The following is a 12,493-nucleotide window of genomic DNA, read 5'->3' as shown; positions in this document are numbered from 1 at the left end:
AGGGGGATCGATTGTTTGTGAGGGTGGATAGTGATAGGACAAGGGGGAATGGTTTTAAGCTTAGACAGGGGAGATTTAGGTTAGATATTAGGAGGAAGTTTTTCACACAGAGGGTGGTGACGCACTGGAACAGGTTGCCCAGGGAGGTTGTGGATGCCCCGTCCCTGGAGGCATTCAAGGCCAGACTGGACGTGACTCTGGGCAGCCTGGTCTAGTGGTCGGCAACCCTGCACCTGGCAGGGGGGTTGAGACTCGATGATCTTTGAGGTCCTTTTCAGCCCAAGCCGTTCTATGAAGTAGTGTTTCCTAATGTCCAGCCTCAGTCTCCCCTGGCGCAACTTGAAGCCATTCCCCCTCATCCTGTCACTAGTTACAAGAGAGAAGAGGCCGACCCCCAGCTCACTACAACCTCCCTTCAGGTAGTTATAGAGAGCGATGAGGTCTCCCCTGAGCCTCCTCTTCTCCAGACTGAACAATCCCAGCTTCCTCAGCAGCTCCTCAGTAAGGCCTGTGCTCCAGACCCCTCACCAGCTTTGTCGCCCTCCTCTGAACATGCTCCAGGGCCTCAATGTCTTCTTTGCAGTGAGGGGCCCAAAACTGGACACAGTACTCGAGGTGGGGCCTCATCAGGGTATAGGTACAGGTAGAGTACAGAGGGACAATGACTTCCCTACTCCTACTGGCAACACTATTTCTGATGCAAGCCAGGATGCCATTGGCCTTCTTGGCCACCTGGGCACACTGCTGGCTCATGCTCAGCCAAGCATCGACCAACACCCCCAGGTCCGTTTCCTCCACACAACCTTCCAGCCACTCTGCCCCAAGCCTGTAGCACTGCCTGGGGTTGTTGCAGCCAAAGTGCAGGACCTGGCACTTGGTCTTGCTGAACCTCATCCCATTGGCTTCAGCCCAGAGATCCAGCCTGTCCAGATCTCTCTGTAGGGCCTCTCTACCCCCAGGCAGATTGACACCTCCTGCCAGCCTGCAAATTTACTGAGGGTGCTCTCAATGCCCTCATCCAGGTCATCAATAAAGATATTGAAGAGGACAGGCCCCAGCACCGACCCCTGGGGAACACCACTCATGACCAGTCACCAGCTGGATTTAACTCCATTAACCACCACTCTCTGGGCCCAGCCCTCCAGCCAGCTCCTTACCCAGCAAAGAGTGTACCTGTCCAAGCCCCAGGCTGCCAGTTTCTCCAGGAGAATACTGTGGGAGACAGCGTCAAAGGCTTTGCTGAAGTCTAGGTAGACCACATCAACAGCCTTTCCCTCATCCACCAGACGGGTCACTCGATCATAGGAGATCAGGTTGGTCAAGCAGGACCTGCCCTTAACAAACCCATGCTGGCTGGGCCTGATCCCCCGGTTGTCCTGCAAATGCCGTGTGATCTCCCTCAGGACAGTCTGCTCCATAACCTTCCCCAGCACCGAGGTCAGGCTGACAGGCCTGTAGTTCCCCGGATCCCCCTTACGACCCTTCTTGTAGATGGGAGTCACATTGGCAAGTCTCCAGTCTTCTGGGACCTCTCCAGTTGACCAGGAACGCCGACAGATGATGGAAAGCAGCTTGGCTATCTCCTCCACTAGCTCCCTCAGTGCCCTCAAGTGGATCTCATCCAGCCCCATGGACTTGTGGCAGTCCAGGTGGAGTAGTCGGTCTCTGACCATTTCCTCCTGAATCATAGGGGGGGTTTGCTTCGTTCCCCATCCGAGACTTCCGGGTCATAGAGTAGAGTGCTCTGAGGATAACTGGTCTGGCTTTTAAAGACAGATGTAAAAAACGCATTGAGAACCTCCGCCTTTTCACTGTCCTCACTGGCCCCATTCCCAGCCGTGTCCAGTAAAGAATGGAGATTCTCCTTGGTCCTCCTCTTACTGTTAATATATTTGTAGAAGCGTTTCTTGCTCCCTTTAATCCCAGCAGCCAAGATTAATTCGAGCTGGGCCTTTGCCTTTCTCATTTTCTCCCTGCACATCCTGGCAAACTCTTTGTACTCTCCCCCAGTTGCCTGTCCCTTCTTCCACAGGAGGCAGATTCTCTTTTTCTCCTGGAGCCTCAGGAAAAGCTCCCTGTTCATCCACGCCAGTCTCCTTCCCCGCCAGCTCATCTTGTGGCTCAGGGGGACAGCCTGTACCTGTGCCTTCAGGACTTCCTTCTTGAGGAGCAACCAGCCTTCCTGGACCCCTTTACCCTCCAGGACCGAATCCCAAGGGGCCCTCCCTACCAGCCTCCTGAACAATTCAAAGTCTGCCCTCCGGAAGTCCAAGGTCACCGTTTTGCTGTCCCCTCTCCTGGTTCCACCAAGAATCGAGAACTCTACCATTTCATGGTCGCTCTGTCCAAGGCAGCCCCCAACGTCCACATCTCACACCAGACCTTCCCTGTTTGTAAACAGCAGGTCTAGCAGGGCACCTCCCCTGGTAGGTTCTCTCACCAGCTGCAGAAGGAAGTTATCTTCCATACACTCTAGAAACCTCCAAGATTGCTTCTTCTGTGCCATGGCCGTGTTGTATTCCCAGCACATATCAGAGAAGTTGAAGCCCCCCATGAGGACAAGGGCAGGCGATCGCACAACTTCAGCCAGCTGTTTATAGAATGCCTCATCTGTCTCTTCATCCTGGTTAGGCGGTCTATAACAGACCCCACCAGGATGTCTGCCTTGTCAGCCTTTCCTTTGATCCTAACCCACAGAGATTCAACGTTGTCTTCCCCAGTTGCACGTTCAATAACATCAAAACAGTCTCTAACATAGAGAGCCACGCCACCACCCCTCCTTCCTTGCCTATCCTTTCTGAAGAGCTTGTAGCCATCCATTGCAGCACTCGTCATGGGAGCGATCCCACCATGTTTCCGTAATGGCAACTAAGTCATAGTTTGCCTGCCGCGCAAAGGCTTCCAGCTCATCCTGTTTGTTGCTCATGCTGCAGGCATTGGCATAGACGCACTTCAGCTGAGCCCCTTGCCTCACCCCTAATCCCGATGCCCACCTAGGCACACCTCTTGCAGGGCTGGTTTTATCTCCTTCCCCCTTCCTCTCTAGTTTAAATCCCTCTCTATAAGCCCTGCCAGCTCCTGGGCAAGGATGCGTTTCCCCCTTTGAGACAGGCCGGACCCATCAGCAGACCTCAGGCCTGGTGCCGAGTAAGCCGCCCCGTGATCAAAGAACCCAAAATTCTTGCGTTTGCACCAGCCTCTCAGCCACGTGTTTATGAGATGGGTTTTCCTGCCCCTTTCAGTGTCTTTCTCTGTCAGTGAAGGGATAGAAGAAAATAGCACCTGTGAGCAGTAAGCAATTATTAACAAAACACACTCACTCACTTTGCTGGTCCCAGTGCCCGAACAGCTACAACAGGAGCACCTCAGAGGCGGCTGCAGTGGCTTTGGATGCCCTGGGAACAGCACACAGGTTAACAGAGGTTTCCACGAGTCCTGCAGTGCCAGCTTCACAGAGCTGTTGGCAGTTGAAGTTTGACATTTCTTGAGGATTATCCTGGTGACAATAACAGAGGTTTCAACTTTGAAACTGTGTGTTTCTGCAGCAACTGGCAATGGATCATTTCCTGGGGATTTCTCAGCTAGCACATCAGGACCTGATAACAGAAAAAAAAAATACACAGTCCTCTCAGCAAGACTTGGGAAAAGAAATACAAGGCTGTGACAGGGCTGGAGGGCATACCTAACAAGCATACTGAAGCCAGTTAAAGTGCGATATAAATTCTGTTTTGTGAGGTAAAGGGATTTCCCACTCCTAAATACACCCACTCACCAAAAATACATCAAAAAGTTCCTACACAGGAGCACTGCATTACACAGTTGTGTGAAGAACTTTTTAAAGATCATCTTTATCAAGGATGGAGCCTCACCATGGAACACAGGTCAGTGACCAGGGAACTTCCCTGCTGACTCACTGAGTAAATCACATTCCGGATTTTTATCCTTTAAGTCTGCTGGTCAAGGAATTAATTAGTAGTTTATTTTCATATATTTATTCCCCCCCCCCCCGCCCCGAACATAGCTGAAAAAGTGCACACATTAATTTAATTTAAGCCATTACACATTATGGAGAACGGAAACGGTTATGACCAAATGTTCAAGAAAAATCCCTGAACCGATATTGTTTGCTAGCAAGGTACACAAATGTGTAAGATGTAAGCAAAGAGAACACTTTGCAGTAATGCCTAGAAGATACATAGTACTTGTCAAGTAAAGCCCATGTACGAGTTTTGATGACAGGAATTCTCTTACAAAGGCTAAATCTAAGCCTCTACTAATGAAAATCTGGCTGAAAATTTACATTCGATTATTATTAAGTGTGATGTGTGCATCACAATTAAAATCCCAACCTTGTGAACTGCCTTTGTATTTGATGCTGAAGGCATCAGTGGTAATAGAAGTGGTAAAGACATGACAGTAACTTTTTCAAACATGTCAGCCCTGCAAAAGAGCAGGTGAAGTTAACAGTCTGGTGCTTTAGAGGAAATTCATGATCCACATGGATTTTTAAAATTTCCAATGCAACCTTGCTCTTCCCATCTTAAAAATAAAAAATAAAAAATGCAACTAAAAGGTACTGAGAAGATCAACAAGTGTAGTCAAAGAGCTTGTGCATTTTTTCAAAGCTTCAACTCACTGGGGAGGGGAAACAAAATTGAGTGGATGTGCTATATAACACCTATATATAAAATCATTGTTACCTAGTGCTTTATTTGCCCCATTTCTCATAATACCAGAACTCAAAAGCATATAGTAACATTTAATCAGGTAGAGATTTCAAAATACGTGAAAGAAAATACTCACAGAATGCATAACTGAGCTGTGGCACCCTCTGCAGCACTGCCCGTGGTACAGAACAGCATTTCAGCTGCACCTTCCAGACCCTGAAGAACCTAACCTGAGAAGCTGAAAGCTGGGCACACAGCAATTGTAACTGCATACACTCTGCATTCCTCACCTCTTTCTGAGCACCCATTACTAGCTACTGTCAGCAACGATAGAGTAGATGGAATAATCTGTTCCAATGATCAGATGAATAATTTCTCATACTTGCTTTCCTTCCTGTTTAAATTATCTTATTTTCTACAGACTATATGGAAATTTCTTTAGAAAATACACTCACTGAAGCTTAACAAACACTATGCATGTGAACAAAGCAGTTCATAGACCTCAGAGCCAGCTCTGGTTCCACACAGAGCAATACCAGCAATTACACACCTGTCCTTCCTCTGAGCCTTAATCCGTACAGCATGAAGAATGAACTTACCTAAACTCTGATGCTATAAACTCCCTCATGGAACACAAATGATATGGAATGTTCCCTAACTGAAAATTACTTAACGCTTTAGGGCACAGAAGGGAGCTAGAATTTATTGTAATATCTTATAGTAAGGAAGAAGGTTAAGGGTTGACATGAAATCTTGGATGTGCCTGATGGAAGCAGTATTTTCCGTAAGGAAGATGGGGATAAGAATGTTAATTGAGGGAGTTCACCAGGCACTGGATCCTGTACATCTAAGTCAGTTGCAAATTCTGAGTCTGGTTCTTGCTCACCATATCCAACAACCTGAAGTGTTCAGAGACCAGATAGTAACCAGCAGTGGAAGGGAAAGAAAATGAAACTCAGCTTTATCTCATAAGCTGGTTTAGCAAAAGTGGAGTACGCTTCAGAAGGATTCTACCTGAAAATACTGTAGGCAACGCTGCAATCTCCTGTCCTAACACAGAAGCAGTCTCTGGAGGGGTCTCACTCTGCTCACAACAGAAGCAGCTTTACTACGTGGTCTAATGCTAAGATAGCTCACATCAATGAGATCAGTCTCAGCATGTAAAAGCACAGGGATAAACATTAGTACAGAACATCACAACTTTACTGCAACTTTCAGAGTTCTTCAGGTACAGTTTTAAGCCTACTTTAGAAATGGCTAGTTAGTCACATGGCATGGAAAAAAAAGAAAACAAAAGTCACTGAAATTTAGTTATATCAAATTATTAATTCATTTTAGGAAAGATGCAACAGAAGGAGACCTAATGCAGTGCTGATACAGATGTACTTACATGTATACTGAGTATTCTTCTATCCCTTCCTATGAGATCTTGGAACCATCTCAAAGCTCCCAAAGTCCCAAGATACAAATGCCAGAACCAAACCGTTCTTAGATCAGTAAGACCTACTTGTGCTTGACTGCTTGCATTGTTACACTACTGGAAAACTGACAATCCCAGAACTATTTCTATAGGCAGGGTACACATCAGAGCTGAAATGAGTGATGGGGCAGGGGAGAGAATTAATTACAGAAGCAAAAATCACTTTATACTCGTAACCCTTAACACAAAATAAGACTATTACCAGTGCTTAGACCTAACATTTCCCTTAAGGCTGCTGTTACCAAACATTCCCAAACTGTTTCAGGCACTTGCAGTTCACAACTCCATGCAAGTCCCTAACATGCTGCCTGCTAATACACAGCCAAGTGTCAAACACCCGCACAGATCTCAGCCAAGAAATAACAAAGCAGACTTCACAATCAAGTGCTGCAGCGGTCTCCCTTTAAAACTCATTCCTATTGAAATTAACAGAAGAACCAGAAGCTTTCTAGAGCAAAGTCATATTCTTAAATGTCTTCAATCAATTTCAATTCACTCCTCCAGGAATAATGTAATTGAAGGGAAACCGTGCAGGGTACTCATGCAACAACACAACACATACAGCCCTTTGCTTCCTAGGAAAAAATAAAATCAGTTTAGCTTCAGCAAAGACAATTATTCACCCCCATATATACTACAAAATTCAGGAAGGGATCAGCTGCCATATTCCAGTGCCCTTACCAGAAATCTGCCAATTCCCAAGGCTCGGGGGGGGGGGGGGGGAGGTGACAAGACATTCTGCCCTATTCTACTTTGTGGGGTAGGGAGGAAGAAAGGAAAAAAAAAAAATAAACACTTCTCCAACATAACTTATAGCCTGGGCATTTGTAGCCTCTCTCAATTATAGCATGGGAGAAAGAAAAGAACCCATGGAAGATGCAGGCAGTGTAGCTCAATTTAAGCAGAAATAAGAACCTCTCTCATAACCATTATGCTGGCACTCTCATGCCGTCTGAATCTGCCAAAACAATAATGGAAAAATAGGGCTGGCAAAGTGCTTTGCAGTAACATTTTCTGTAATTAAGTTTAAAATGGTTAAATAGCTATTTTACTAAATGCAAACAAACTAAGAGCCCACCCAACCTGTTTAGCTTAATGCTTACCTGCCACATTACATTGCCTTCTGCTAAGCTCTCCACAAATCGCTGTGACTTGAAAGCCTGAACAAAAGATGGTAAAGACTGCAGAAATCCCCTCCATTAATCTGATATTTATCTATCACAGGCCACGTGCCATGCTCCAATATTACATGACGTAGATCTCTATTAAAGAAGCCATTTTAATTCAGAAATCCATTTCAAAATCATAGTTGACTTTACTCAGAGATAAAAGATAGCAGCCCCAAGAGAAATCAAAGCAATCTAAAGTTACCAATATGAAACAAAGGGGTTAACAAACTAAGGGATCTTGAACTTCAAGAAAATCATGCATAGGATTAGGAAGTTTCACCTCTGTATTAAACACTCCAAAGATCATCACAGAAATACTATTTTGAGTGGATAATTCAGAGAGGGCACTAAAAAAAAATAAGTTTTAGCAGAGACCTAGAAAAACGGCTGAAGGTATATTAAAAAAGCTCTTAGAGAAAGCTCTGTCCCTCCTCTCATAAACTGTGAGCTGGCCATTGACTTCAGGCAAAAGCAGATACTTTCCTACATTAGAGGATTCTTCTACTAGAACATTCTTCCATTTAGCAGAAAAAGCTGCAACATGTCAAAAGGCTGCGAGCAGAAACCAGCTAAATTCTGAGGAAAAAAAAAAATGAATGTTTTCAAACTTTGCAGTAACTTCTCGTTGGGTATATTTATCAGTTGGTGATTTTTAAAAGGCCAAAGGGTCTTCACTTAGTCCTAAAGTCAAAGGAAGACCACAGGAGATATGTAACAGATCACATGATGCAGAAGACCTTTATGCCTGAATTACTACAAGTCACACATCACAGATGTGGTCAGATTCTATTTTCTAAATGGTACCATGTAGCTTTAAAAATATTAAATCAAAGTCTCTTTCAGTGTCTAAATTGCAATATTATTTGTGTAATCACAGCTACGAAATAAAATCTTCCAGTGCTGCCAGAAAATCCCAGAACAGGCCTTCAACTGCTTCCATAATATGCTATGAACATTTCACTGCTTATTTGCCAGTGTTTTATTTGAAAGCTTAGCTGCTATCAGTCTGACCATAGCAGCTGAGCTGAGAGCAGCAGCACAGGTGGCAGTAATATGCTCTTATAGGTCTGCCCCTACAACACAGACAGGTGATGCTTAATGGGGATGGGGCAAAGGTCTGTTCTTCAACAGCCTTCAGCATGATTGTGCAAGCCTGAGCCGAACTGCAGCTGCAGACTGAGAGAGGATTTTATAGAGAGCACCCTAGAAACTGCCTGCCTTCCTAACTCCCAGATTACAATGCCCTGGCAAGCCTCATTGCAATAAAAAAACCAAATCAATATGAAATTCAGTGCAGAAATATTTGAAAACAAAAAGCCAACAACTCAGAAACAATGACATGTTGCTGAGAAGCTGCACTGAGCACAAACAATACAAGAGAGGACAATCACAATCCATCTTCCAATATGCTGAATTCTTACAGATGACAGCACAGGATTGCCTTTTTGCTGGAGTTAGTTTTTTTTAAATACACAGTGGAATTCCCAGTAAACTAGTAATGGTTTATGCAATGATTGGACACAGTTACCTCCCTCTTTCTTGAGGGAGCTACACACTGCCAGAGCTACCCACACAGCAGCCTACACAATGCTCAGTTTAACCCTAAACCCTGGAGCAGAGCCTTACAAACCTTTGAATTTCAGTTAGTTGATTCAAAGCAAAAAATCCCAGAGACAACATAATATCCAGACTCCAAATTAATTTTACAAAAGTATCAATAGCTATTAGTGATACAGAGTCTAGAAAATACCATTAGCTTTCATTTAATGTCTCCTTTCTAGAACATGCTCTACCTTCACAACAACCATTAGTAAAATGGAGCACCCCTGGCTGCTTCTGCAGATCAGAAAGCTGCAGCCCTGTTTTGATTAATATTTTCTCCTTTAGGAAAAAAAAAAAAAAATCAACACATCATGCTTATCAGAATATTTACATCATCAAATCCAAAGAACATCAAGGATGACAGACCACATTCACCCAGTACTAGCTACTGTCTTTTCCCAAAAGATTAAGTAACACAGTTTCCACTGATCTGCTGAAGAAGATTCTAGGCACCTCTTCCTCTTTTCAGCTGTGAAGAAGCTCTAACTCAAGCAAGCTATCCTTTCCAAATCAAACAGTAACTCTGCTGGCTGACACCAGTCATAGGCAATGTCACTTCTGTCTACTTACCCCTACCCGTGCAGCAGCAGGCATCAAGTATCTCTTCTTCTCATCTTTATTTTTGAGAAACTAAAGTTGTCTAAATGACAAACAAAAATAACATGACCTTCCAGAGAAGTTGAGAGAGGGACAAATAAAGAAAGAGCATGACATGTGAGACCACTGGCAATTAGAAAGAAACAAAAGGCAGCTGGACGTGAGCTGTGGGAGGGGAATGGCACAGCTGGCACTAATTCAGGAGATTTGTTCATCTTCCAAGAACAAATTTTAACCTCAGAGTACACACACAGGTGCTGCTGACAAAAGAAATGCGAGCAACTAAAAAAAAAAATACAGACAGGATAACTGTTTTAATACTTGAATTCATGACAGCTTTGGCACCCAATCATTAGTTCTGTTACTTCATACAAAGCAAAAATATTTGGCAGTTTGAGAATTGTACTCACATAATTACTGTGCTGGCATTCACTATGTTCAGCAAGAGCATGCAAAGAAGTGCATGGTAATTTCTGAGGAAAAGACAGGCTCCTCAAGCCACTGTGTTATGTTACTGTGACAAGACAGGAAGAACAAAGGTGAATGCCTTCTTTTCTACCAGCACCCTAAAATTAAGCCTCTCCTGCATACACTCACTTGGCTAACACCTCTGATCTGATGAGCATGTTGAAGTCAGTCTTTTTTAGTTCCTCCTTAATTATCACAAATACTGCTGGAGTAAAACTGAAGTCAGACAAGTGGTCAATGATGAGCTGAAGCAGTAGCTGTAGAGAAGATACTATTCCTTAGCCATTTGCACAATGAGAAGGACAACTTGCTTCTTTCCAGCATCAATGAAACATGAAACAGAGCTTATGAAAATAGAACATTTAAACCTATTATACTTCTTCTAGGCAACAAATTATTTATGTGTAAATAAAACTAAACAGCAAGATCTTAAATAAAGAAAGCAATTATTTAAAAATAGATAATCTATTACCAGGACACATCACAGTCACTGCACATATCTGACAACAATTCCTTCTGAAAACATAATTATTTTTTTTTAGCAAGAGTACCTACAACTGCATAGCTACCTCTTAATGTAAAACGCGTTAAGAAATTAAACTTGTAACAACGGCAAAATGGTAATAAAAGTTCTTTACTTGAAAACAGGGACCCACAAAGAAATGAGCAAACCACACTGATGCAATAGATCTAGACTAGGAAATGCTCTTTTACAACATCCTGCAGAGTATGCAAATGGCTTGCTCACCTTTGTTTCCAAAGGAAATGTTACAGAGGCATGAGAATTCATTCTGCTCCTTCAGTTCCTTTCAGCCCTGTCTCAGAGTCAAAACATATCCAGGATCCCAGAGATGACAGAAAGCTCTACCAACCATACATAAATCCAGGATTTTTTTTTAATTATTATTATTTTATGTTATTCTTGTCCTATACTATTTGCATTTCTTGGCTTTGGATCCAAATTTTGCCCCAATAGTTCCTGAAAACCTCCTCTTTATAACTTAACCAATCAGTGGAGTTGCAATAGGCACTCTGACAGTTCGGCTTTTCTCTCAAAAAGCCACCTCTGGGATGGCTCAAAAGCTTCTGGAAACAAAACCTGGCAATCTGGGAACTGAGAGCGAACCTGCAGTTAGTAACCTTAGTTCTTCATAGCTGTAGAAATTCACAGATAACACAAGGCTCTTGGTCTTTAGCTGAGATCTGCTAACAGTGTAACAATTTCACAACTAGCTAGGCTCCCACACTATCAAAACCTTCTCTATATTACACACATTTCTTTTTTTTACTGGTCTAACAAGAAGCAGCCGATCGATCGGTAGTTACATTTGCAACTGCTTTCACACCACCAGTTGGTGGAGATCAGTCTGTGTCAATGGTACACGTAGGTGATGCTAGACTGTCCAACAAGGTGTGCCTCCAGCAGCTACCATCAGTTTCAAAACAGAACAGCAGGCAGGAAAGCACTTTTTAATCAGCTGTATTAAGTAGAAACAGGCAGAAACAACAAGTGAGATGTCCCAGCTTCTTGTTGTGCACACGTTTCTTTATTATATCCAAAACCATTACCCCTACTTTAAAACCACGCAGAACTATGAATTAATGAATTCCAATGTAAACCTAAGCATTTCAGGCTTTTGATTAACACAGAAAATAGTGCTCAACGTATGATTTGTTGAGATTTACTGAGGATGATGCTAGGACTTACAAGTAGCTTATGACTGAATCCATTCACTCTAATGACTAAGCCCTGCTCTCCAGCCATCAGTTCGTACCCCAGTTCAGCAACATCAGCTTCATACGCTGGTTCTGACAGATTCAGAGAGAGGATTCTTACAGAAGTTTCTAGAAGCATTACACTACATGAATGAAAAAGGAGGTTAGAATGAGAATCAACACAGAAATTTTCAATTCAATAGTTCTAAGAACAGGAAGTTGTTCAGACTCAGAGGTTGAAGCTCCTAGCTAAATATTACTTTCTTTAGAGGACAGACACCCAAGGATGTCTTCTGGCATGAGACTTTATACTTACTCAGTTCTCAAATTGTTCAAGACTGGTGAGATGTCTTTATCTGCTTCCATTTTCTTCACAGGCAATAATATTATCCCTCTATGGCAAAATCAATAAAAATGCCTCTAAAACAAAAGCAATCCTCCTTAAGAACTAGTGTCCTACAGAATAGCACTATACTAAGAATATACTTTTCTTTTGTACTGTCTCAGTGATTCCAGAGAAGATATTTTGAGCAAACAGAAAAAAATAAGAATGTCTGGAGAGAACGAAGAGTTGTGACGTTCTAGCTTTTTTTTTTTCTCCTCTCTCTAAAACTACTACCAGAATTTCAATCCCAAATTGGTTCCTTCCTTCCAGATGCTTTAACTCTGGAGTTGCCTTTTTTTTTTGTTAGTTAAATCTCTACTAGAAAGCAGTAGAAGAAAAAGGGCTAACGGGCTTTCAGTTCTTAAAGCAGCTTTATGTTCAGAAATCAAAGGTCAAAGCAACAGTAAGA

At 43.1% G+C, this 12,493-nt stretch overlaps 1 long non-coding RNA gene across 17 annotated transcripts in view; it reads right to left on the bottom strand.

The window, feature by feature from the left end:
- LOC110402532 overlaps positions 1 to 12,493 on the bottom strand; it is a 32,459-nt gene that overhangs the window by 9,732 nt on the left and 10,234 nt on the right. For 16 of the 17 annotated variants that reach the window (XR_002441160.1, XR_002441166.1, XR_002441168.1 and 13 more), the window contains one exon: positions 3,325 to 3,596. This is a non-coding gene — a long non-coding RNA (uncharacterized LOC110402532). Of the gene's footprint in view, positions 1 to 3,320; positions 3,597 to 12,493 lie in introns of all 17 variants that reach the window. The other variant, XR_002441156.1, reaches the window with a different exon arrangement.

The sequence above is a fragment of the Numida meleagris genome, chromosome 7 (genome assembly GCF_002078875.1).
Source record: "Numida meleagris isolate 19003 breed g44 Domestic line chromosome 7, NumMel1.0, whole genome shotgun sequence".
Taxonomy (NCBI): domain Eukaryota; kingdom Metazoa; phylum Chordata; class Aves; order Galliformes; family Numididae; genus Numida; species Numida meleagris.
This window is presented reverse-complemented; position numbering and strand designations above follow the sequence as displayed.